This window comes from Acipenser ruthenus, unplaced genomic scaffold, assembly GCF_902713425.1.
Source record: "Acipenser ruthenus unplaced genomic scaffold, fAciRut3.2 maternal haplotype, whole genome shotgun sequence".
NCBI lineage: Eukaryota > Metazoa > Chordata > Actinopteri > Acipenseriformes > Acipenseridae > Acipenser > Acipenser ruthenus.
The window spans coordinates 620,932-646,718 of record NW_026708811.1 but is presented as its reverse complement, the minus strand read 5'-3'; the positions used below and the strand labels follow the sequence as shown (position 1 = coordinate 646,718).

Here is a 25,787-nt window from a genome sequence, read left to right as displayed (position 1 = left end):
TGGGAGCCAGCCCGGGGAGGCTGGAGCTGTCCCCGGGGCCCTGGAACCCTGCCCGGGCAAGTGGGAGCCAGCCCGGGGAGGCTGGAGCTGTCCCCGGGGCCGTGGAACCCTGCCCGGGCAAGTGGGAGCAGAGGCCGGGCTGCAGTTCCGCGAGCTCGGGCTGAACACCTGCTCGTCCCCCCCGGGAGCACGGGTGTCATGAGGCCGGGCTGGAGTTCCGCGAGCTCGGCTGAACACCTGCACAAGCGCCGCTGCGGAGACCCGTTAGAAGCAGCCCCGGAGGCCAGCAAAAATAGCCGAGAGTTAAACCCCCGTCCCCCCCGGGAGCACGGGTGTCATGAGGCCGGGCTGGAGTTCCGCGAGCTCGGCTGAACACCTGCACAAGCGCCGCTGCGGAAACACGTTAGAAGCAGCCCCGGAGGCCAGCGAAAATAGCCGAGAGTTAAGCCCCCGTCCCCCCCGGGAGCACGGGTGTCATGAGGCCGGGCTGGAGTTCCGCGAGCTCGGCTGAACACCTGCACAAGCGCCGCTGCGGAGACCCGTTAGAAGCAGCCCCGGAGGCCAGCGAAAATAGCCGAGAGTTAAGCCCCCGTCCCCCCCGGGAGCACGGGTGTCATGAGGCCGGGCTGGAGTTCCGCGAGCTCGGCTAAACACCTGCACAAGCGCCGCTGCGGAGACCCGTTAGAAGCAGCCCCTGAGGCCAGCGAAAATAGCCGAGAGTTAAGCCCCTGTCCCCCCCGGGAGCACGGGTGTCATGAGGCCGGGCTAGAGTTCCGCGAGCTCGGCTGAACACCTGCACAAGCGCCGCTGCGGAGACCCGTTAGAAGCAGCCCCAGAGGCCAGTGAAAATAGCCGAGAGTTAAGCCCCCGTTCCCCCCCGTGAGCACGGGTGTCATGAGGCCGGGCTGGAGTTCCGCGAGCTCGGGCTGAACACCTGCACAAGCGCCGCTGCGGAGACCCGTTAGAAGCAGCCCCGGAGGCCAGCAATAATAGCCGAGAGTTAAGCCCCCGTCCCCCCCGGGAGCACGGGTGTCATGAGGCCGGGCTGGAGTTCCGCGAGCTTTGCTGAACACCTGCACAAGCGCCGCTGCGGAGACCCGTTAGAAGCAGCCCCGGAGGCCAGCGAAAATAGCCGAGAGTTAAGCCCCCGTCCCCCCCGGGAGCACGGGTGTCATGAGGCCGGGCTGGAGTTCCGCGAGCTCGGCTGAACACCTGCTCGTCCCCCGGGGGACCTGCACGGCGATTAGCCCTGGTCCCGCTTCCCGGGTCTACAGCGATGAATGAATTCATTAAATGCACGCCCCCCCCCCGGGTGCACGAGTGTTATGAGGCCGGGCTATCGTTCCGCGAGCTCGGCTGAACACTTGCTCGTCCCCTGCAGTGTTTTTAGAAGAATTCCCGCAGAAATCGGATTTTTTTGAGCAATTCAAATAAGAGTAACATCATTTGCTTCCCCGGTGTCATAAATATTTTCCACCAGTAGATGGCAGCAGCCCCTAGAATTGGAGTCGGCAACCATTCAAATACTTGAAAAAGTACATTTGGAAGAGTTTTTAAGCCAATTTTGGCAGGCTCTCAAAGAATCAGCGAATGTGGTAGGGGGCTGAAAATTGCTACAGAGTACCTGTAGGACATGCAGATAAGTGGTGGAAAAGCACAGGTTGCTGGGCCTTTCGGTTCCGACGCTGCCCCTGTCCTTAAATGCCACTTCTAAGTGCACTGCAGGCCCCTTGAAAAAGTACATTTGGAAGGGTTTTGAAGCCATGCAAGCAGGTAGAAACACCATTCCAAGGGCTGTAGTATCAGACTAACAGCCTGTAACTGAGCCCAGGGTTTTTAGAGCGATTCCTACAAAATTCAGCTTTTTTCCCATTCAACTAAGGCGACCGCTGCTTTAAGCCTATGGGGCATTTGTAACAATTTTGGCAGGCTCTCAAAGAATCAGCGAATGTGGTAGGTGGCTGAAAATTGCTACAGAGTACCTGTATTATATGCAGATAATAAATGTAGAAGCACAGGTTTATGGGGCTTTTGGTTGAAATGCAGAAGCTTGCCTTAGATGGACTCATACCGAGAGATTGCAGCACATTTGATCAGAACCTTTTTAAGTGTTTCTCGGCTGTGCGACCAGATAGAAGCTCCATTTAAATGGCTGTAGTATCAGAGAATTAGTCTCTAACAGGATTCAGTGGCCTTGTAATGAATCCTGCAAAAACTGATTGATAAGAAAAAAAATAAAAAGATTACTGGCAGATGCAAATTCACTTCTTTTTTTTTTTTTTTTTTATTTCTCTGGAACAGTAAGGGCTAGAGAAACCATTCAAACAGTTCCTGTATCAGGGTAGTAGGTAGCAATTGTGTACCAAATTTGAGGCCAATCCGTTGAAAAACAGAGTTTTTATTCAATTGTGTCTGTTTCTTACGTTTTTGGTGAAAACGCCTATACGTTTCAATGGGAATCACATTAAAATTAATATTTCAATAACCCCTGGAGCTACCACCTCATACGAGGTATCGTTGGATAGGTATGATTGCAAGCTACAAAACAACACCGCACTCGAGTTTTTATTCGACACTAAATAACGACCTTAAATAGGTTTCGTTTACATTTGGCGAAAAAACGTCCCGTTCAGGTTTTTTTTTTTTTTTTGAATTAATATTTAAATAACCACAGGATCAAGGTATGCCTGGAAAGGTATTACTGCGAGCTACAAAACAAGACCTTTAGCACGGAAACGAGTGTGACCCTAACCCTAAACCCTAACCCTAACCCTAACCCTAACCCTAACCCTAAACCCTAACCCTAACCCTAACCCTAACCCTAACCCTAACCCTAAACCCTAACCCTAACCCTAACCCTAACCCTAACCCTAACCCTAAACCTAAACCCTAACCCTAACCCTAACCCTAACCCTAACCCTAACCCTAAACCCCGAGTCACACTTTTGATGGGCCACAGCTGGAGCTGCGTGCCTGCAACGGAGAGTGGGAGAGCTGGAGAGTGGGAGAGCTTGGGAGTGGGACTGCACTTGCATCCCAGTCGGATGCTGGGCTTTGGGACGCTCCATCCTTTTCACCAGCCATGGATGCGGCCAGGGCAGGGGGATGGATGCCTGGGACACAAGCCCAGTGCGGGGAGCTGCACGGCGGTTCGCCGGGGCCCCGCGTCCCGGGTGAACAGCGATTAATACGAAACGCCAGGTGCTATCGTTTCAGGTAGGGCATTCATTAATTAATTAATTAAATGCACGTCCCCCGTCCCCGTCCCCCCGTCCCCCCCCCGGGTGCACGAGTGTTCTGAGGCCGGGTTGCAGTTCCGCGAGCTCGGGCTGAACACTTGCTCGTCCCCCCCGGTGGAGCTGCACGGCGGAACAGCGATTAATTAATTAAATGCACGTCCCGTGTTCCCCCCGGGAGCACGGGCGTTATGGGTCCGGGGCGACGGGAGCTGTCCCCGGGGCCGTGGAACCCTGCCTGGGCAAGTGGGAGCCAGCCCGGGGAGGCTGGAGCTGTCCCTGGAACTCAAGCTGGGGCAGTGGGAGCCAGCCCAGGGAGGATGGAGCTGTCCCCAGGGCAGTGGAACCCTGCCCGGGCAAGTGGGAGCCAGCCCGGGGAGGCTGGAGCTGTCCCTGGAACTCAAGCTGGGGCAGTGGGAGCCAGCCCAGGGAGGCTGGAGCTGTCCCCGGGGCCGTGGAACCCTGCCCGGGCAAGTGGGAGCCAGCCCGGGGAGGCTGGAGCTGTCCCTGGAACTCAAGCTGGGGCAGTGGGAGCCAGCCCGGGGAGGCTGGAGCTGTCCCCGGGGCCCTGGAACCCTGCCCGGGCAAGTGGGAGCCAGCCCGGGGAGGCTGGAGCTGTCCCCGGGGCCGTGGAACCCTGCCCGGGCAAGTGGGAGCAGAGGCCGGGCTGCAGTTCCGCGAGCTCGGGCTGAACACCTGCTCGTCCCCCCCGGGAGCACGGGTGTCATGAGGCCGGGCTGGAGTTCCGCGAGCTCGGCTGAACACCTGCACAAGCGCCGCTGCGGAGACCCGTTAGAAGCAGCCCCGGAGGCCAGCAAAAATAGCCGAGAGTTAAACCCCCGTCCCCCCCGGGAGCACGGGTGTCATGAGGCCGGGCTGGAGTTCCGCGAGCTCGGCTGAACACCTGCACAAGCGCCGCTGCGGAGACACGTTAGAAGCAGCCCCGGAGGCCAGCGAAAATAGCCGAGAGTTAAGCCCCCGTCCCCCCCGGGAGCACGGGTGTCATGAGGCCGGGCTGGAGTTCCGCGAGCTCGGCTGAACACCTGCACAAGCGCCGCTGCGGAGACCCGTTAGAAGCAGCCCCGGAGGCCAGCGAAAATAGCCGAGAGTTAAGCCCCCGTCCCCCCCGGGAGCACGGGTGTCATGAGGCCGGGCTGGAGTTCAGCGAGCTCGGCTAAACACCTGCACAAGCGCCGCTGCGGAGACCCGTTAGAAGCAGCCCCTGAGGCCAGCGAAAATAGCCGAGAGTTAAGCCCCTGTCCCCCCCGGGAGCACGGGTGTCATGAGGCCGGGCTAGAGTTCCGCGAGCTCGGCTGAACACCTGCACAAGCGCCGCTGCGGAGACCCGTTAGAAGCAGCCCCGGAGGCCAGTGAAAATAGCCGAGAGTTAAGCCCCCGTTCCCCCCCGTGAGCACGGGTGTCATGAGGCCGGGCTGGAGTTCCGCGAGCTCGGGCTGAACACCTGCACAAGCGCCGCTGCGGAGACCCGTTAGAAGCAGCCCCGGAGGCCAGCAATAATAGCCGAGAGTTAAGCCCCCGTCCCCCCCGGGAGCACGGGTGTCATGAGGCCGGGCTGGAGTTCCGCGAGCTTTGCTGAACACCTGCACAAGCGCCGCTGCGGAGACCCGTTAGAAGCAGCCCCGGAGGCCAGCGAAAATAGCCGAGAGTTAAGCCCCCGTCCCCCCCGGGAGCACGGGTGTCATGAGGCCGGGCTGGAGTTCCGCGAGCTCGGCTGAACACCTGCTCGTCCCCCGGGGGACCTGCACGGCGATTAGCCCTGGTCCCGCGTCCCGGGTCTACAGCGATGAATGAATTCATTAAATGCACGCCCCCCCCCCGGGTGCACGAGTGTTATGAGGCCGGGCTATCGTTCCGCGAGCTCGGCTGAACACTTGCTCGTCCCCTGCAGTGTTTTTAGAAGAATTCCCGCAGAAATCGGATTTTTTTGAGCAATTCAAATAAGAGTAACATCATTTGCTTCCCCGGTGTCATAAATATTTTCCACCAGTAGATGGCAGCAGCCCCTAGAATTGGAGTCGGCAACCATTCAAATACTTGAAAAAGTACATTTGGAAGAGTTTTTAAGCCAATTTTGGCAGGCTCTCAAAGAATCAGCGAATGTGGTAGGGGGCTGAAAATTGCTACAGAGTACCTGTAGGACATGCAGATAAGTGGTGGAAAAGCACAGGTTGCTGGGCCTTTCGGTTCCGACGCTGCCCCTGTCCTTAAATGCCACTTCTAAGTGCACTGCAGGCCCCTTGAAAAAGTACATTTGGAAGGGTTTTGAAGCCATGCAAGCAGGTAGAAACACCATTCCAAGGGCTGTAGTATCAGACTAACAGCCTGTAACTGAGCCCAGGGTTTTTAGAGCGATTCCTACAAAATTCAGCTTTTTTCCCATTCAACTAAGGCGACCGCTGCTTTAAGCCTATGGGGCATTTGTAACAATTTTGGCAGGCTCTCAAAGAATCAGCGAATGTGGTAGGTGGCTGAAAATTGCTACAGAGTACCTGTATTATATGCAGATAATAAATGTAGAAGAACAGGTTTATGGGGCTTTTGGTTGAAATGCAGAAGCTTGCCTTAGATGGACTCATACCGAGAGATTGCAGCACATTTGATCAGAACCTTTTTAAGTGTTTCTCGGCTGTGCGACCAGATAGAAGCTCCATTTAAATGGCTGTAGTATCAGAGAATTAGTCTCTAACAGGATTCAGTGGCCTTGTAATGAATCCTGCAAAAACTGATTGATAAGAAAAAAAATAAAAAGATTACTGGCAGATGCAAATTCACTTCTTTTTTTTTTTTTTTATTTCTCTGGAACAGTAAGGGCTAGAGAAACCATTCAAACAGTTCCTGTATCAGGGTAGTAGGTAGCAATTGTGTACCAAATTTGAGGCCAATCCGTTGAAAAACAGAGTTTTTATTCAATTGTGTCTGTTTCTTACGTTTTTGGTGAAAACGCCTATACGTTTCAATGGGAATCACATTAAAATTAATATTTCAATAACCCCTGGAGCTACCACCTCATACGAGGTATCGTTGGATAGGTATGATTGCAAGCTACAAAACAACACCGCACTCGAGTTTTTATTCGACACTAAATAACGACCTTAAATAGGTTTCGTTTACATTTGGCGAAAAAACGTCCCGTTCAGGTTTTTTTTATTTTTTTGAATTAATATTTAAATAACCACAGGATCAAGGTATGCCTGGAAAGGTATTACTGCGAGCTACAAAACAAGACCTTTAGCACGGAAACGAGTGTGACCCTAACCCTAAACCCTAACCCTAACCCTAACCCTAACCCTAACCCTAAACCCTAACCCTAACCCTAACCCTAACCCTAAACCCTAACCCTAACCCTAACCCTAACCCTAACCCTAACCCTAAACCTAAACCCTAACCCTAACCCTAACCCTAACCCTAACCCTAAACCCCGAGTCACACTTTTGATGGGCCACAGCTGGAGCTGCGTGCCTGCAATGGAGAGTGGGAGAGCTGGAGAGTGGGAGAGCTTGGGAGTGGGACTGCACTTGCATCCCAGTCGGATGCTGGGCTTTGGGACGCTCCATCCTTTTCACCAGCCATGGATGCGGCCAGGGCAGGGGGATGGATGCCTGGGACACAAGCCCAGTGCGGGGAGCTGCACGGCGGTTTGCCGGGGCCCTGCGTCCCGGGTGAACAGCGATTAATACGAAACGCCAGGTGCTATCGTTTCAGGTAGGGCATTCATTAATTAATTAATTAAATGCACGTCCCCCGTCCCCGTCCCCCCGTCCCCCCCCCGGGTGCACGAGTGTTCTGAGGCCGGGTTGCAGTTCCGCGAGCTCGGGCTGAACACTTGCTCGTCCCCCCCGGTGGAGCTGCACGGCGGAACAGCGATTAATTAATTAAATGCACGTCCCGTGTTCCCCCCGGGAGCACGGGCGTTATGGGTCCGGGGCGACGGGAGCTGTCCCCGGGGCCGTGGAACCCTGCCTGGGCAAGTGGGAGCCAGCCCGGGGAGGCTGGAGCTGTCCCTGGAACTCAAGCTGGGGCAGTGGGAGCCAGCCCAGGGAGGATGGAGCTGTCCCCAGGGCAGTGGAACCCTGCCCGGGCAAGTGGGAGCCAGCCCGGGGAGGCTGGAGCTGTCCCTGGAACTCAAGCTGGGGCAGTGGGAGCCAGCCCAGGGAGGCTGGAGCTGTCCCCGGGGCCGTGGAACCCTGCCCGGGCAAGTGGGAGCCAGCCCGGGGAGGCTGGAGCTGTCCCTGGAACTCAAGCTGGGGCAGTGGGAGCCAGCCCGGGGAGGCTGGAGCTGTCCCCGGGGCCCTGGAACCCTGCCCGGGCAAGTGGGAGCCAGCCCGGGGAGGCTGGAGCTGTCCCCGGGGCCGTGGAACCCTGCCCGGGCAAGTGGGAGCAGAGGCCGGGCTGCAGTTCCGCGAGCTCGGGCTGAACACCTGCTCGTCCCCCCCGGGAGCACGGGTGTCATGAGGCCGGGCTGGAGTTCCGCGAGCTCGGCTGAACACCTGCACAAGCGCCGCTGCGGAGACCCGTTAGAAGCAGCCCCGGAGGCCAGCAAAAATAGCCGAGAGTTAAACCCCCGTCCCCCCCGGGAGCACGGGTGTCATGAGGCCGGGCTGGAGTTCCGCGAGCTCGGCTGAACACCTGCACAAGCGCCGCTGCGGAGACACGTTAGAAGCAGCCCCGGAGGCCAGCGAAAATAGCCGAGAGTTAAGCCCCCGTCCCCCCCGGGAGCACGGGTGTCATGAGGCCGGGCTGGAGTTCCGCGAGCTCGGCTGAACACCTGCACAAGCGCCGCTGCGGAGACCCGTTAGAAGCAGCCCCGGAGGCCAGCGAAAATAGCCGAGAGTTAAGCCCCCGTCCCCCCCGGGAGCACGGGTGTCATGAGGCCGGGCTGGAGTTCCGCGAGCTCGGCTAAACACCTGCACAAGCGCCGCTGCGGAGACCCGTTAGAAGCAGCCCCTGAGGCCAGCGAAAATAGCCGAGAGTTAAGCCCCTGTCCCCCCCGGGAGCACGGGTGTCATGAGGCCGGGCTAGAGTTCCGCGAGCTCGGCTAAACACCTGCACAAGCGCCGCTGCGGAGACCCGTTAGAAGCAGCCCCGGAGGCCAGTGAAAATAGCCGAGAGTTAAGCCCCCGTTCCCCCCCGTGAGCACGGGTGTCATGAGGCCGGGCTGGAGTTCCGCGAGCTCGGGCTGAACACCTGCACAAGCGCCGCTGCGGAGACCCGTTAGAAGCAGCCCCGGAGGCCAGCAATAATAGCCGAGAGTTAAGCCCCCGTCCCCCCCGGGAGCACGGGTGTCATGAGGCCGGGCTGGAGTTCCGCGAGCTTTGCTGAACACCTGCACAAGCGCCGCTGCGGAGACCTGTTAGAAGCAGCCCCAGAGGCCAGCGAAAATAGCCGAGAGTTAAGCCCCCGTCCCCCCCGGGAGCACGGGTGTCATGAGGCCGGGCTGGAGTTCCGCGAGCTCGGCTGAACACCTGCACAAGCGCCGCTGCGGAGACCCATTAGAAGCAGCCCCGGAGGCCAGCGAAAATAGCCGAGAGTTAAGCCCCCTCCCCGCTGTGTCTTCGGCAGCATCTCGCCGCTTCAAGACGGACGGGACTCTGGTCATGTCACAATTCACATGACCAGAGGCCCGTCCAACGTGACGTTGCGGAAGTCTGCCGAAGACACAGCGGGGAGGGGCTTAACTCTCGGCTATTTTCGAACTCGGCAGGAAGGCAGCAGGACGCTCCGTTCACGGCTAACTCCCCGCGGTCCCCACTGACCGATCGGAGCCGGTTTAGCGCTCCAGGCAGTCGGATACTTTAGCGCCTCAGCAGCGGGGGCGACGACCTCTAACATTCCCCGGGGAGCTGCCCGAGTGTAAGGCCGGGACCCGTCTGCTGGGGGAAAAAAATACCTGCACGTCCCCCCCGTGTGCACGGGTGTTATGAGCTCGGGCTGAACACTTGCTCGTCCCCCCCCCCCCCGCCCCCGGGGAGCTGCACGGCGGAACAGCGATTAATTAATTAATTCATTAAATGCACGTCCCCCCCGTGTGCACGGGTGTTATGAGCTCGGGCTGAACACTTGCTCTTCCCCCCCGACCCCGGGGAGCTGCACGGCGGAACAGCGATTAATTAATTCATTAAATGCACGTCCCGTGTTCCCCCCGGGAGCACGGGTGTTATGAGGCCGGGTTGCAGTTCCGCGAGCTCGGGGGAACACCTGCACAAGCGCCACTGCGGAGGCCCCCCTGTCCTTAACCCTTTCACACCTGGTGTCCATTACAATGTACATCACCTGTTTGAGCGTTTTTCGATAGTTCTAAAAACACCTGCAGTGTTTTTAGAAGAATTCCCGCAGAAATCGGATTTTTTTGAGCAATTCAAATAAGAGTAACAGCATTTGCGTTGGGTTCCCCGGTGTCATAAATATTTTCCACCAGTAGATGGCAGCAGCCCCTAAGAAGTGGAGTCGATAACCATTCAAATACTTGAAAAAGTACATTTGGAAGAGTTTTGAAGCCAATTTTGGCAGGCTCTCAAAGAATCAGCGAATGTGGTAGGTGGCTGAAAATCGCTACAGAGTACCTGTAGGACATGCAGATAAGTGATGGAAAAGCACAGGTTGCTGGGCCTGGTTCCGACGCTGCCCCTGTCCTTCAATGCCACTTCTAAGTGCACTGCAGGCCCCTTGAAAAAGTACATTTGGAAGAGTTTTGAAGCCATGCAAGCAGGTAGAAACACCATTTCAAGGGCTGTAGTATCAGACTAACAGCCTGTAACTGAGCCCAGTGTTTTTAGAGCGATTCCTGCAAAATTCAGCTTTTTTCCCCTTCAGCCAAGGCGACCGCTGCTTTAAGCCTATGGGGCATTTGGAACAATTTTGGCAGGCTCTCAAAGAATCAGCGAATGTGGTAGGTGGCTGAAAATTGCTACAGAGTACCTGTAGGACATGCAGATAATTGCTTGAAAAGCACAGGTTGCTGGGCCTTTCGGTTCCGACGCTGCCCCTGTCCTTCAATGCCACTTCTAAGTGCATTGCAGGCCCCTTGAAAATTGCAAGTTCACTTCTTTTTTTTTATTTCTCTGGAACAGTAAGGGCTAGAGATACCATTCAAACAGTTCCTGTATCAGGGTAATAGGTAGCAATGGTGTACCAAATTTGAGACCAATCCGTTGAAAAACAGAGTTTTTATTCAAAAAAAGCAATTGTGTTTGGTGGATTTCAATGTTATCCTATGGGGTTTTTTGAAGTTGCGGTTTGGTGCAAAATTCGTATTTTCCCTATAAATACGAAACGCCAGGTGCTATCGTTTCAGGTAGGGCATTGTTATACAGATAAGGGTGTCATCTACACAACGAGACCATTCCTGGGTTGTAATTCCACACCGGCGCTAAATGGCACGTGTTATTGTGTCTGTTTTTACGGTTTGGGTGAAAACGCCTATACGTTTCAATGGGAATCACATTAAAATTAATATTTCAATAACCCCTGGTGCTACCACCTCATACGAGGTATCGTTTGATAGGTATGATTGCAAGCTACAAAACGACAGAGTTTTTATTCGACTGCTACACTAAATAACGACCTTAAATATGTTTCGTTTACATTTGGCGAAAAAACGTCCCGTTCGTTTCGATGGGAGTTTTTTTAATCTTTAAATAACCACAGGTGGTATCAATTGAATCAAGGTATGCCTGGAAAGGCATTACTGCGAGCTACAAAACAAGACCTTTAGCACGGAAACGACCCTAACCCTAAACCCTAACCCTAACCCTAACCCTAACCCTAACCCTAACCCGAAACATTGAAGCTGAACCGGAACCCCAATCCTAACCCAAGCCCAAAACCAAACCCAAACCCTAATTTGATTAGAGGAGCACCCTCAAAATGGAGCGAGGTAACCAGTGGTGTACCACAGGGATCAGTATTAGGACCTTTGCTATTCCTAATCTACATTAATGATTCAGATTCTGGTATAGTAATGTCACAGGTGACGGTGAACTAGTTATTCCATGTAGTAAAACATTGGACTCCTTTGCATGGAGGATCTCAGTAAGCTACAGTGCACGGTTCATCAACTGATTCAGATTCATTTATGTTAAATTTGCTACTGATGATGTGGAAAAGAACAGTAATTGAGTGCCCAAAAATATGAATCACAGTGAGTTTTGACCTCCTTTAGAATTCTGGATGGAGCGCATACCTTGCAAAATGACCCGGTGTGAACAAAAGGAAATATATCGAAGTAATATGTACAGCTAAACGTGTCCAAGTATCTTATAGGAATGAAGTCAGACCATGGAAATCCACACCTGTGCTGGAGAAACATTGGATCAAGGGACTTCTTGTGGAAACAACTAGAGCGAAACCTGGTACAGAAGCTGAATCCTGCTGGGAACGTATGGATATGCTGGACATGTCCTAGGCGATTTCACATATGGAATGTACTTTGACATAAAAATGAAGTGTTAGAGGTTTTTTGAAGGAAGGATAAAGAGGGAGTATCCGTGTACCGCCAGTAGGTGGCTCTCTTGCTCCATGAAATAGGTCAGTCTACACATGTTTTTTAATTAAGTACTTAGTAATCTGGGAATAAAAAAGCACCATTCCGGCTAAAAGTGAACGTTAATCACACCTACAAACAAGATAAGAAAGAGATTCTTTACCACAAATAAATGAACATTAAAACTGAACAGCCAAGGTCTTAAGAAAAAACCTGTCTCAGCTGGATTTTGTATGAACAAAGAACAGGGTCAAGCCTAGTTCAGTCATTATAAAAAATATAAGAGTTGAATGCAGTTATACTGGCCTGTATTTGGATTTAAATCTTAGAGGGATTCACCAAAGAAATAAAGTGATATTATAAATTCTAGCAGCAACTGTTAAACTGAAGTAAATTAATTAAGTTTATCTTGAAATGCCACATTCATAGTTAAAAAGGTTCAGTGATAATTTACACTGTTTATAGTTTATAATGGTCAAAGACTAGTAATTAGACACAAAGGTATTGTAAATTAATAAAATAAATGATTAAAACCTTTTTTTAGACAGCATGGTATTTGAAACTAAAACTAATTATTTGATTTCATAAGATTAATAGTATGTTTTAAGTATTTGCTATAATAAGAAAACATATTATTTAAACTGACAAGTATTATTGCTTGTTCATGACTTTACTGTATTAATAAGAAGATTAAAAGCTGGAAGCAGTATTTGATTTAATTAAAAGGGAAAGTGGTACAGTTTATTTCTCCTTCTATTGAACAACAAGACCTCTAGACATTATGATGTCCATTGAATTATAGAATTTTAAGGGTGTTGTGTTATGTTTTTGTGTTAAGTTTGTAATAATATACTATAATGTACCTTGTTGTTAATCCACTATACTATTGTCTAATGATGGTAGATGGAGTCCTTATAATGTGGTTCTTTGAAACTGCTCTATTGCTAAAAGGGGCCTCTCTCCTTATCCCGATGAACAGGCTGTAGAGAAAGGAGGGGGTCTTATTGCATTCTACGCTAGCAAAGCTGCAAGTCTTGTAGATTTGGAATTTAGGGTTTATGGAATTAGTGGTTTAGCACAGATAAGAATATATCTTGAAATAATATGCAAAAACGATGGCTTAACAGACATTGATAGGTCATAGATCTAAAAAAGTGTTTGCACAGACTTTGGCCTTGAAAAAACAAGAGACTCTGGAAAACTGCTTGGAATAGCATATTTAGAAGTCAGATACAGGTCAGAGCCTGGTTAGTGCATCTTTTAAGGGATAAATAATTCTAATGAAAACTATTACCACTTAAACTTAGTGAAACTAATTGACTTAAATACTGCACGAGACAATCTTTTGTCAAATCTTCTGTTAGACAATGGTATATGGAATTAAAACTGACTCATTAACAAAATGATGAAACAATATGAGGTTAAAAGAAACACATGCCTTTAATTTAGCAAAATATAATGAATTAGAAGATGATGTCACATATTAAGAACATCTCTCATATATAACTGTGACAGGAATGGACGAGGGTCTGACGTCACGGCAGAAGAAGGGACCACAACAACAAAAAGGTATTGTGCAGTGGCGCGGGCGCCGTTTTATTTAATGAATCCAAAAATAAAATAAATATTTAAACAAAAGAACACTTGCTCACAGAGCAAAATAAAAGGTTAAACAAAAACAAATCACGAACACAAAATCCAAAATAAATAAACCATAAACCATACAGGTCAGGCTGGGCAGTCGCTGTCACTGTTCCTGTATGCTATGCTTTAGTTTCGTTTTTAATCCTCTCGCTCTCCGTCTCTCTACTCCAAACACCCACCCTGAACTGGAGAGCTGCAGGCTTTTTATATTCAGGTGACCATCTCCCGATTAGCAACTAAATTAATCACTTAATTAATTCGGGAGATGGCCACCTTCTGCACGAGTATTTTTCATTACACCTGGCAGAGGACGAGCACCGATCTCGCCTCTGCCAGGACACGTTTTAAAAATAAACAAAACAATAACACGGCGCTACGCCGTCATTTAATCAAAACAAAACATACGGCGCTCGCCGACATAAATACAATACACTAAAAATAAACAATACAAAACAATCTGCACAGGGGCGGAGGGGGAGACCCCGATCTAAAAATAAATAAACAAACAATATACAGGGCTGCTCGCCCTGTTACATATCCCCCCCCTTGTGCGAAGCACACATGGCCCCAACGGCCACCTCCCCCCTCAGTCTCAATGTCCTGGGAGAGGGGGAAGCAAGTTACTTCTGGGGGGTGGCCATGGTGGAATCTCCAGCACCCCCCAATTCTTCGTGGCCGACAGCTCCCTCTTCCGGGGCTCCCTCCACACTCTGTCCTGCCGCGAAATTGCGGCTGGGGAAGCTGGTCTCCTGACCTTCCCCCTCCTCTTCATGGCCAGCAGTTCCCCTCCGGGGGGCTCTGGCCACACAAACTCCTGCCGCGAAAGTGCGGCTGGGGGAGCTGGTCTCCTGACCTCCCCCCCCTTCTTCATGGCCGGCAGTTCCCCTCCGTGGGGCTCCGACCACATTATCTCCGGCCGCGAAAGTGCGGCTGGGGGAGCTGGTCTCCTGACCTCTCCCCCTTTCTTGATGGCCGGCAGCTCCCCTCCGTGGGGCTCCGACCACATGACCTTCGGCCGCGAAAGTGCGGCTGGGGGAGCTGGTCTCCTGACCTCTCCCCCTTTCTTGATGGCCGGCAGCTCCCCTCCGTGGGGCTCCGACCATAGCGTAGTTATCCCAGGCGAAGCCGGATCTCTGGCGACCCCAGGCGACGGCAGCGGACCCTCGGGAGGCGACGCAGGACCGGCAGCAACCCTAGGAGACGCAAGGGAGACACAGGCGACCCAAGGCAATGCCGACGGCGGGAGGGGAGCCCCTGGCCATGAAGGCGGCAGCAGGAGCTCCACTTCTCCCAATGGTGGTGGTGGTGGAGGTAGAGGCAGCTCCTGCTCCTCTCCTCTTGACAGTAAAGGCGGCAGGGGCTCCTCCTCTTCTGGCGGCCAAGGCGGCAGGGGCTCCTCCTCTTCTGGCGGCCAAGGCGGCAGGGGCTCCTCCTCTTCAGGCTGCGAAGGCGGCAGGGCTTCCTCCCCTTCAGGCTGCGAAGGCGGCAGGGGCTCCTCCCCTTCTGGCAGCCAAGGCGGCTCCTCCCCTTCAGGCGGCCAAGGCGGCAGGGCTTCCTCCCCTTCAGGCGGCCAAGGCGGCAGGGCTTCCTCTCCTTCAGGCGGCCAAGGCGGCAGGGCTTCCTCCCCTTCAGGCGGCCAAGGCGGCAGGGCTTCCTCCCCTTCAGGCTGCGAAGGCGGCAGGGCTTCCTCCCCTTCAGGCTGCGAAGGCGGCAGGGCTTCCTCTCCTTCAGGCGGCCAAGGCGGCAGGGCTTCCTCCCCTTCAGGCGGCCAAGGCGGCAGGGCTTCCTCCCCTTCAGGCGGCCAAGGCGGCAGGGCTTCCTCCCCTTCAGGCTGCGAAGGCGGCAGGGCTTCCTCCCCTTCAGGCTGCGAAGGCGGCAGGGCTTCCTCTCCTTCAGGCGGCCAAGGCGGCAGGGCTTCCTCCCCTTCAGGCGGCCAAGGCGGCAGGGCTTCCTCCCCTTCAGGCGGCCAAGGCGGCAGGGCTTCCTCCCCTTCAGGCTGCGAAGGCGGCAGGGCTTCCTCCCCTTCAGGCTGCGAAGGCGGCAGGGGCTCCTCCCCTTCTGGCAGCCAAGGCGGCTCCTCCCCTTCTGGCAGCCAAGGCGGCTCCTCCCCTTCTGGCAGCCAAGGCGGCTCATCCCACTTCTGACACCACGTGTGACAGGAATGGACGAGGGTCTGACGTCACGGCAGAAGAAGGGACCACAACAACAAAAAGGTATTGTGCAGTGGCGCGGGCGCCGTTTTATTTAATGAATCCAAAAATAAAATAAATATTTAAACAAAAGAACACTTGCTCACAGAGCAAAATAAAAGGTTAAACAAAAACAAATCACGAACACAAAATCCAAAATAAATAAACCATAAACCATACAGGTCAGGCTGGGCAGTCGCTGTCACTGTTCCTGTATGCTATGCTTTAGTTTCGTTTTTAATCCTCTCGCTCTCCGTCTCTCTACTCCAAACACCCACCCTGAACTGGAGAGCTGCAGGCTTTTTATATTCAGGTGACCATCTCCCGATTAGCAACTAAATTAATCACTTAATTAATTCGGGAGATGGCCACCTTCTGCACGAGTATTTTTCATTACACCTGGCAGAGGACGAGCACCGATCTCGCCTCTGCCAGGACACGTTTTAAAAATAAACAAAACAATAACACGGCGCTACGCCGTCATTTAATCAAAACAAAACATACGGCGCTCGCCGACATAAATACAATACACTAAAAATAAACAATACAAAACAATCTGCACAGGGGCGGAGGGGGAGACCCCGATCTAAAAATAAATAAACAAACAATATACAGGGCTGCTCGCCCTGTTACAATAACACATATAAAAATAGTGTTTTGCATGCACATATAAACAGTAGTGTTTTTATATTATATTATAAACCAAGATCCTGGGAACTTTGGTTCACTTAACTTTTCAGATAAAGGAGGGGCTCGGAGGAAAACAAGGAATGAGATCATAGAGTTGGACAAATATGAAGTTGTGAAATCATTCAGTACATGACACCTATTCATTCTGAAAAGTTAGTCTGGATCTTTTGAAAACTATTATTTGTAAAAGGGATAAGAGCTGTCTCACCAGATTAATGATTGGATTTAATTGAGGCGTCCCATGTATTCCAATGGGACGAAAAACCTATATAACTCCTAAGTAATTACAATGGAGTACCACACTCATCCCAGACAGGGTAAGGTGGTCCATCTTCTGCAAACTTTAAATACATAAGTCTGTCAATTTCTTGGGTGCTATATTAGTCATCTGGATATATTGCGGGTCAAGAGCGTAATAAAATACCCCACAAGGAGTAGTAACATCTCTGTCCTCCTAACGTCTCCCCTGAGATAAGAGTGTATACTGAGCTAAATGGAACAGAGTACGTACAGAAATCTGAACCTACGGATTTTGTGACAGTAAGCAAACTTGTTAAATTTGCATATCTCCCAGCTGTCTCTCTGATGTATAGCTGTGCTCACTTCTTTATTAAACGTGAGTTTAAACTATTATTATTATTATTATTACTATTATTACCTCTGACCGTATAACCTGGCATCCTTCACTCCTGTTCCTGGAAGAATGGCCTCCAGCTGAGGTAGTTTCATCAGTTATTTCTTGTACCTGTTTTTAAACTAGATGACCACTACATCGTGTCTAAAGGTATAATTGCAAGAACTGTGTAGTTCTGTATTCCTAATAATCATTGAGTGTCATTATTAAACCCTAACTCTGACCCTAGCCCCGAGTATTAAGCCCCCTCCTCTGAGGTGTCAGTTGCATTCCGCGCTGTGATACGAAACGGGACCCTGGTCAACCTGCAAGTCTTTTGGTATGCTGGCCAATCCGGAGGGGTCAACGTCATAGGTAACATGTCAGTATTTGCATATCTTTCCCAGCCGGTTTGAAGGTGCAGATGTGCCGACTTCTTTATTCAGCCGCTTTCTGCAAACGTGATATCCTCAGAGTTTGTAACCCTCTGCGTGTTGATTGTGGACAACCATGCATATACGCAGAGCAATTGGACACAATTGGACTATGCTTGACACACCACAAGACCAATCGCTCTTTAGCCACTCGCTGTACATAGAGGCGCGTATCAGGTAAGCACCGTGTGTTCGCTACGGCAGCACATATACTAAAATTGGAACGATACAGAGAAGATTAGCATGGCCCCTGCGCAAGGATGACACGCAAATTTGTGAAGCGTTCCACATTTTTGGTCTTTTTTTGTCGTTGGGAATAGTACTGTACCTGCCTTGGAATAACTCCCCTGGTAGAACCCGAAACATTGAAGCTGAACCGGAACCCCAATCCTAACCCAAGCCCAAAACCAAACCCAAACCCTAATTTGATTAGAGGAGCACCCTCAAAATGGAGCGAGGTAACCAGTGGTGTACCACAGGGATCAGTATTAGGACCTTTGCTATTCCTAATCTACATTAATGATTCAGATTCTGGTATAGTAATGTCACAGGTGACGGTGAACTAGTTATTCCATGTAGTAAAAAATTGGACTCCTTTGCATGGAGGATCTCAGTAAGCTACAGTGCACGGTTCATCAACTGATTCAGATTCATTTATGTTAAGTTTGCTACTGATGATGTGGAAAAGAACATTAATTGAGTGCCCAAAAATATGAATCACAGTGAGTTTTGACCTCCTTTAGAATTCTGGATGGAGCGCATACCTTGCAAAATGACCCGGTGTGAACAAAAGGAAATATATCGAAGTAATATGTACAGCTAAACGTGTCCAAGTATCTTATAGGAATGAAGTCAGACCATGGAAATCCACACCTGTGCTGGAGAAACATTGGATCAAGGGACTTCTTGTGGAAACAACTAGAGCGAAACCTGGTACAGAAGCTGAATCCTGCTGGGAACGTATGGATATGCTGGACATGTCCTAGGCGATTTCACATATGGAATGTACTTTGACATAAAAATGAAGTGTTAGAGGTTTTTTGAAGGAAGGATAAAGAGGGAGTATCCGTGTACCGCCAGTAGGTGGCTCTCTTGCTCCATGAAATAGGTCAGTCTACACATGTTTTTTAATTAAGTACTTAGTAATCTGGGAATAAAAAAGCACCATTCCGGCTAAAAGTGAACGTTAATCACACCTACAAACAAGATAAGAAAGAGATTCTTTACCACAAATAAATGAACATTAAAACTGAACAGCCAAGGTCTTAAGAAAAAACCTGTCTCAGCTGGATTTTGTATGAACAAAGAACAGGGTCAAGCCTAGTTCAGTCATTATAAAAAATATAAGAGTTGAATGCAGTTATACTGGCCTGTATTTGGATTTAAATCTTAGAGGGATTCACCAAAGAAATAAAGTGATATTATAAATTCTAGCAGCAACTGTTAAACTGAAGTAAATTAATTAAGTTTATCTTGAAATGCCACATTCATAGTTAAAAAGGTTCAGTGATAATTTACACTGTTTATAGTTTATAATGGTCAAAGACTAGTAATTAGACACAAAGGTATTGTAAATTAATAAAATAAATGATTAAAACCTTTTTTTAGACAGCATGGTATTTGAAACTAAAACTAATTATTTGATTTCATAAGATTAATAGTATGTTTTAAGTATTTGCTATAATAAGAAAACATATTATTTAAACTGACAAGTATTATTGCTTGTTCATGACTTTACTGTATTAATAAGAAGATTAAAAGCTGGAAGCAGTATTTGATTTAATTAAAAGGGAAAGTGGTACAGTTTATTTCTCCTTCTATTGAACAACAAGACCTCTAGACATTATGATGTCCATTGAATTATAGAATTTTAAGGGTGTTGTGTTATGTTTTTGTGTTAAGTTTGTAATAATATACTATAATGTACCTTGTTGTTAATCCACTATACTATTGTCTAATGATGGTAGATGGAGTCCTTATAATGTGGTTCTTTGAAACTGCTCTATTGCTAAAAGGGGCCTCTCTCCTTATCCCGATGAACAGGCTGTAGAGAAAGGAGGGGGTCTTATTGCTTTCTACGCTAGCAAAGCTGCAAGTCTTGTAGATTTGGAATTTAGGGTTTATGGAATTAGTGGTTTAGCACAGATAAGAATATATCTTGAAATAATATGCAAAAACGATGGCTTAACAGACATTGATAGGTCATAGATCTAAAAAAGTGTTTGCACAGACTTTGGCCTTGAAAAAACAAGAGACTCTGGAAAACTGCTTGGAATAGCATATTTAGAAGTCAGATACAGGTCAGAGCCTGGTTAGTGCATCTTTTAAGGGATAAATAATTCAAATGAAAACTATTACCACTTAAACTTAGTGAAACTAATTGACTTAAATACTGCACGAGACAATCTTTTGTCAAATCCTCTGTTAGACAATGGTATATGGAATTAAAACTGACTCATTAACAAAATGATGAAACAATATGAGGTTAAAAGAAACACATGCCTTTAATTTAGCAAAATATAATGAATTAGAAGATGATGTCACATATTAAGAACATCTCTCATATATAACACATATAAAAATAGTGTTTTGCATGCACATATAAACAGTAGTGTTTTTATATTATATTATAAACCAAGATCCTGGGAACTTTGGTTCACTTAACTTTTCAGATAAAGGAGGGGCTCGGAGGAAAACAAGGAATGAGATCATAGAGTTGGACAAATATGAAGTTGTGAATTCATTCAGTACATGACACCTATTCATTCTGAAAAGTTAGTCCGGATCTTTTGAAAACTATTATTTGTAAAAGGGATAAGAGCTGTCTCACCAGATTAATGATTGGATTTAATTGAGGCGTCCCATGTATTCCAATGGGACGAAAAACCTATATAACTCCTAAGTAATTACAATGGAGTACCACACTCATCCCAGACAGGGTAAGGTGGTCCATCTTCTGCAAACTTTAAATACATAAGTCTGTCAATTTCTTGGGTGCTATATTAGTCATCTGGATATATTGCGGGTCAAGAGCGTAATAAAAATACCCCACAAGGAGTAGTAACATCTCTGTCCTCCTAACGTCTCCCCTGAGATAAGAGTGTATACTGAGCTAAATGGAACAGAGTACGTACAGAAATCTGAACCTACGGATTTTGTGACAGTAAGCAAACTTGTTAAATTTGCATATCTCCCAGCTGTCTCTCTGATGTATAGCTGTGCTCACTTCTTTATTAAACGTGAGTTTAAACTATTATTATTATTATTATTACTATTATTACCTCTGACCGTATAACCTGGCATCCTTCACTCCTGTTCCTGGAAGAATGGCCTCCAGCTGAGGTAGTTTCATCAGTTATTTCTTGTACCTGTTTTTAAACTAGATGACCACTACATCGTGTCTAAAGGTATAATTGCAAGAACTGTGTAGTTCTGTATTCCTAATAATCATTGAGTGTCATTATTAAACCCTAACTCTGACCCTAGCCCCGAGTATTAAGCCCCCTCCTCTGAGGTGTCAGTTGCATTCCGCGCTGTGATACGAAACGGGACCCTGGTCAACCTGCAAGTCTTTTGGTATGCTGGCCAATCCGGAGGGGTCAACGTCATAGGTAACATGTCAGTATTTGCATATCTTTCCCAGCCGGTTTGAAGGTGCAGATGTGCCGACTTCTTTATTCAGCCGCTTTCTGCAAACGTGATATCCTCAGAGTTTGTAACCCTCTGCGTGTTGATTGTGGACAACCATGCATATACGCAGAGCAATTGGACACAATTGGACTATGCTTGGCACACCACAAGACCAATCGCTCTTTAGCCACTCGCTGTACATAGAGGCGCGTATCAGGTAAGCACCGTGTGTTCGCTACGGCAGCACATATACTAAAATTGGAACGATACAGAGAAGATTAGCATGGCCCCTGAATCTACTATTCCCAACGACAAAAAAAGACCAAAAATGTGGAACGCTTCACGAATTTCCGTGTCATCCTTGCGCAAATTCGTGAAGCGTTCCACATTTATGGTCTTTTTTTGTCGTTGGGAATAGTACTGTACCTGCCTTGGAATAACTCCCCTGGTAGAACCCGAAACATTGAAGCTGAACCGGAACCCCAATCCTAACCCAAGCCCAAAACCAAACCCAAACCCTAATTTGATTAGAGGAGCACCCTCAAAATGGAGCGAGGTAACCAGTGGTGTACCACAGGGATCAGTATTAGGACCTCTGCTATTCCTAATCTACATTAATGATTCAGATTCTGGTATAGTAATGTCACAGGTGACGGTGAACTAGTTATTCCATGTAGTAAAACATTGGACTCCTTTGCATGGAGGATCTCAGTAAGCTACAGTGCACGGTTCATCAACTGATTCAGATTCATTTATGTTAAGTTTGCTACTGATGATGTGGAAAAGAACAGTAATTGAGTGCCCAAAAATATGAATCACAGTGAGTTTTGACCTCCTTTAGAATTCTGGATGGAGCGCATACCTTGCAAAATGACCCGGTGTGAACAAAAGGAAATATATCGAAGTAATATGTACAGCTAAACGTGTCCAAGTATCTTATAGGAATGAAGTCAGACCATGGAAATCCACACCTGTGCTGGAGAAACATTGGATCAAGGGACTTCTTGTGGAAACAACTAGAGCGAAACCTGGTACAGAAGCTGAATCCTGCTGGGAACGTATGGATATGCTGGACATGTCCTAGGCGATTTCACATATGGAATGTACTTTGACATAAAAATGAAGTGTTAGAGGTTTTTTGAAGGAAGGATAAAGAGGGAGTATCCGTGTACCGCCAGTAGGTGGCTCTCTTGCTCCATGAAATAGGTCAGTCTACACATGTTTTTAATTAAGTACTTAGTAATCTGGGAATAAAAAAGCACCATTCCGGCTAAAAGTGAACGTTAATCACACCTACAAACAAGATAAGAAAGAGATTCTTTACCACAAATAAATGAACATTAAAACTGAACAGCCAAGGTCTTAAGAAAAAACCTGTCTCAGCTGGATTTTGTATGAACAAAGAACAGGGTCAAGCCTAGTTCAGTCATTATAAAAAATATAAGAGTTGAATGCAGTTATACTGGCCTGTATTTGGATTTAAATCTTAGAGGGATTCACCAAAGAAATAAAGTGATATTATAAATTCTAGCAGCAACTGTTAAACTGAAGTAAATTAATTAAGTTTATCTTGAAATGCCACATTCATAGTTAAAAAGGTTCAGTGATAATTTACACTGTTTATAGTTTATAATGGTCAAAGACTAGTAATTAGACACAAAGGTATTGTAAATTAATAAAATAAATGATTAAAACCTTTTTTTAGACAGCATGGTATTTGAAACTAAAACTAATTATTTGATTTCATAAGATTAATAGTATGTTTTAAGTATTTGCTATAATAAGAAAACATATTATTTAAACTGACAAGTATTATTGCTTGTTCATGACTTTACTGTATTAATAAGAAGATTAAAAGCTGGAAGCAGTATTTGATTTAATTAAAAGGGAAAGTGGTACAGTTTATTTCTCCTTCTATTGAACAACAAGACCTCTAGACATTATGATGTCCATTGAATTATAGAATTTTAAGGGTGTTGTGTTATGTTTTTGTGTTAAGTTTGTAATAATATACTATAATGTACCTTGTTGTTAATCCACTATACTATTGTCTAATGATGGTAGATGGAGTCCTTATAATGTGGTTCTTTGAAACTGCTCTATTGCTAAAAGGGGCCTCTCTCCTTATCCCGATGAACAGGCTGTAGAGAAAGGAGGGGGTCTTATTGCATTCTACGCTAGCAAAGCTGCAAGTCTTGCAGATTTGGAATTTAGGGTTTATGGAATTAGTGGTTTAGCACAGATAAGAATATATCTTGAAATAATATGCAAAAATGATGGCTTAACAGACATTGATAGGTCATAGATCTAAAAAAGTGTTTGCACAGACTTTGGCCTTGAAAAAACAAGAGACTCTGGAAAACTGCTTGGAATAGCATATTTAGAAGTCAGATACAGGTCAGAGCCTGGTTAGTGCATCTTTTAAGGGATAAATAATTCAAATGAAAACTATTACCACTTAAACTTAGTGAAACTAATTGACTTAAATACTGCACGAGACAATCTTTTGTCAAATCCTCTGTTAGACAATGGTATATGGAATTAAAACTGACTCATTAACAAAATGATGAAACAATATGAGGTTAAAAGAAACACATGCCTTTAATTTAGCAAAATATAATGAATTAGAAGATGATGTCACATATTAAGAACATCTCTCATATATAACACATATAAAAATAGTGTTTTGCATGCACATATAAACAGTAGTGTTTTTATATTATATTATAAACCAAGATCCTGGGAACTTTGGTTCACTTAACTTTTCAGATAAAGGAGGGGCTCGGAGGAAAACAAGGAATGAGATCATAGAGTTGGACAAATATGAAGTTGTGAATTCATTCAGTACATGACACCTATTCATTCTGAAAAGTTAGTCCGGATCTTTTGAAAACTATTATTTGTAAAAGGGATAAGAGCTGTCTCACCAGATTAATGATTGGATTTAATTGAGGCGTCCCATGTATTCCAATGGGACGAAATACCAGGTGGTCCATCTTCTGCAAACTTTAAATACATAAGTCTGTCAATTTCTTGGGTGCTATATTAGTCATCTGGATATATTGCGGGTCAAGAGCGTAATAAAAATACCCCACAAGGAGTAGTAACATCTCTGTCCTCCTAACGTCTCCCCTGAGATAAGAGTGTATACTGAGCTAAATGGAACAGAGTACGTACAGAAATCTGAACCTACGGATTTTGTGACAGTAAGCAAACTTGTTAAATTTGCATATCTCCCAGCTGTCTCTCTGATGTATAGCTGTGCTCACTTCTTTATTAAACGTGAGTTTAAACTATTATTATTATTATTATTACTATTATTACCTCTGACCGTATAACCTGGCATCCTTCACTCCTGTTCCTGGAAGAATGGCCTCCAGCTGAGGTAGTTTCATCAGTTATTTCTTGTACCTGTTTTTAAACTAGATGACCACTACATCGTGTCTAAAGGTATAATTGCAAGAACTGTGTAGTTCTGTATTCCTAATAATCATTGAGTGTCATTATTAAACCCTAACTCTGACCCTAGCCCCGAGTATTAAGCCCCCTCCTCTGAGGTGTCAGTTGCATTCCGCGCTGTGATACGAAACGGGACCCTGGTCAACCTGCAAGTCTTTTGGTATGCTGGCCAATCCGGAGGGGTCAACGTCATAGGTAACATGTCAGTATTTGCATATCTTTCCCAGCCGGTTTGAAGGTGCAGATGTGCCGACTTCTTTATTCAGCCGCTTTCTGCAAACGTGATATCCTCAGAGTTTGTAACCCTCTGCGTGTTGATTGTGGACAACCATGCATATACGCAGAGCAATTGGACACAATTGGACTATGCTTGGCACACCACAAGACCAATCGCTCTTTAGCCACTCGCTGTACATAGAGGCGCGTATCAGGTAAGCACCGTGTGTTCGCTACGGCAGCACATATACTAAAATTGGAACGATACAGAGAAGATTAGCATGGCCCCTGAATCTACTATTCCCAACGACAAAAAAAGACCAAAAATGTGGAACGCTTCACGAATTTGCGTGTCATCCTTGCGCAAATTCGTGAAGCGTTCCACATTTATGGTCTTTTTTTGTCGTTGGGAATAGTACTGTACCTGCCTTGGAATAACTCCCCTGGTAGAACCCGAAACATTGAAGCTGAACCGGAACCCCAATCCTAACCCAAGCCCAAAACCAAACCCAAACCCTAATTTGATTAGAGGAGCACCCTCAAAATGGAGCGAGGTAACCAGTGGTGTACCACAGGGATCAGTATTAGGACCTCTGCTATTCCTAATCTACATTAATGATTCAGATTCTGGTATAGTAATGTCACAGGTGACGGTGAACTAGTTATTCCATGTAGTAAAACATTGGACTCCTTTGCATGGAGGATCTCAGTAAGCTACAGTGCACGGTTCATCAACTGATTCAGATTCATTTATGTTAAGTTTGCTACTGATGATGTGGAAAAGAACAGTAATTGAGTGCCCAAAAATATGAATCACAGTGAGTTTTGACCTCCTTTAGAATTCTGGATGGAGCGCATACCTTGCAAAATGACCCGGTGTGAACAAAAGGAAATATATCGAAGTAATATGTACAGCTAAACGTGTCCAAGTATCTTATAGGAATGAAGTCAGACCATGGAAATCCACACCTGTGCTGGAGAAACATTGGATCAAGGGACTTCTTGTGGAAACAACTAGAGCGAAACCTGGTACAGAAGCTGAATCCTGCTGGGAACGTATGGATATGCTGGACATGTCCTAGGCGATTTCACATATGGAATGTACTTTGACATAAAAATGAAGTGTTAGAGGTTTTTTGAAGGAAGGATAAAGAGGGAGTATCCGTGTACCGCCAG

The 25,787-nt window shown here is 47.5% G+C and overlaps 3 non-coding genes across 3 annotated transcripts; all 3 read left to right on the top strand.

Annotated features, from left to right (window-relative positions):
- Positions 1–17,494: 17,494 nt before the first annotated feature.
- LOC131736182 (U6 spliceosomal RNA) lies at positions 17,495–17,601 on the top strand. The gene has a single exon (XR_009327985.1). It is a non-coding gene; the product is annotated as a U6 spliceosomal RNA (small nuclear RNA).
- A 3,563-nt stretch (positions 17,602–21,164) lies between these two features.
- Positions 21,165–21,268, top strand: LOC131736126 (U6 spliceosomal RNA). Its single transcript, XR_009327928.1, has one exon. It is a non-coding gene; the product is annotated as a U6 spliceosomal RNA (small nuclear RNA).
- A 3,569-nt stretch (positions 21,269–24,837) lies between these two features.
- On the top strand, positions 24,838–24,941 carry LOC131736125 (U6 spliceosomal RNA). Its single transcript, XR_009327927.1, has one exon. It is a non-coding gene; the product is annotated as a U6 spliceosomal RNA (small nuclear RNA).
- Positions 24,942–25,787: the final 846 nt, after the last annotated feature.